Here is a 1,602-nt window from a genome sequence, read left to right as displayed (position 1 = left end):
GGGAAGGTGAGGATTTCATAGAAAGCTCTGGGCTGCCCTGGAAGCCCGGCCGCTTGGTGACGTCACCCTCACGGCTCTCCCGCAGCCCCAGGCAAGCCACGCCCCCACCGCACGCCCCCAATGACAGCCTCTGGCTCTCCTCCAGACGGCCGACGCCGTGACGTCACGCCGACGCCCTCCGCCGGGGCGTGCCCGCGGCCTCCGCCGTGACGTCACGCCGACGCCCTCCGCCGGGGCGTGCCCGCGGCCTCCGCCGGGGCAGCGGCTGCCGGTCGGTCTGTAGCCGCTCCTGGCCCCACAAGGCCGGGAGGCCTCGGCCGGGTCTGAGCCCGCTCCGGCCCCCGCTCCCCAGCCTCTGGTGCCACCCTACGCAGAGGAGGACTTACATAGCCCCACTCGTTCCTCACTGAAACCCCTTCCTTTCGGAAATGGCGCCTTCTTCCTTCCTCCCGATTTCCGGGGGCTCGCGCATGCGCCCTAGATGCCAATTCCTGCTTTTCGGCTTCTATGTCCCGCCCCTTCGCGCGCGCCCGCGTTCATTTCCGGTTTCCGGTTGCGGCAGACCAGGTTCTTCCTCGGCGCCCGCCTCCTCGCAGGGTCGTGGGACCTGCCTGCGGACCTCACCCACCATTGGCTACTTAGCTTCCCTGGGCCTCCACCTCCCCTCTGTTAGGCGAGGGGGCGGCACTAGATTAGAGTCATTTACTAAACGCGCACGGATTAAGCACCTGCTGTATGCCAAATCCACCACCCTCAGAATCTCGCCCCTCCTCACACGCCCTTTGTTCCTTTGTGGCTATTTATGTGCCGACTTCCCCATTAGACTGTAAGTCCCCTTGGGGCAGGGGCTGATTTTTGTCTTTTTTTTGTGTCCCCAGCCTGGCACCTGATAGGTGCTTAATAAATGCTTGTCGACGGAGGTAAACAGTCCCAGGTGGTGAATTCAGAAGCTGTAAAGAGTATTGAGGGGGTGCAGGAAGAGCAGCAGGTGGGGAGATCAAGATGGCAGCGCCTTGTGGGAAGGCCCATGGGATTCCCAGCAGCCAAGGGGAGGGTGAGGAGTCCAGGAAGAGTTACATGAAGCTTGTGAGGAGCAGACAGATGAAAGCTGGAAGGAGGGAAGGTGCCATCAGGCAGTTAACCAGCATCTATTAAGCACCTACTGCATACAGACATGGGAGTGGTTTTCTCTTTCCTTCTCCAGCTCATTTTACAGATGAGGAAACTCAGGCAAAGAGGATAGAGTAATTTACCCAGGGTCACACAGGTAGTAAATGTCTGAGGCTGGATTTGAACTCAGTAGGGTGAGTCTTCCAGACTCTAGGCTCAGGACTTTCTATCCATTTCTCCACCTAGCTGGCCTTCAACTATGACAAGGCAATCTATTTACACTTCCCTAATTAACCCGCTACTCCACTTACCCTAGCAGCTTTTCCAAACCTTTTCATCAATTCTCAAACCCCTCATAGCATTCCCATCCCTGAGCCCTTTTAGGTGAGAACCTGTTATATTGTGGTGAAAAAATTGAGGCCATTTGCAGAGAGCTCCCTTTTTTCCCTCTTCTTATCCCATCACCCAGATGCCTTTTGCCACTGTCTCTAC

Source organism: Vombatus ursinus, unplaced genomic scaffold (genome assembly GCF_900497805.2).
Source record: "Vombatus ursinus unplaced genomic scaffold, bare-nosed wombat genome assembly UNPS02014170.1, whole genome shotgun sequence".
Taxonomy (NCBI): Eukaryota; Metazoa; Chordata; class Mammalia; order Diprotodontia; family Vombatidae; genus Vombatus; species Vombatus ursinus.
This window is presented reverse-complemented; position numbering follows the sequence as displayed.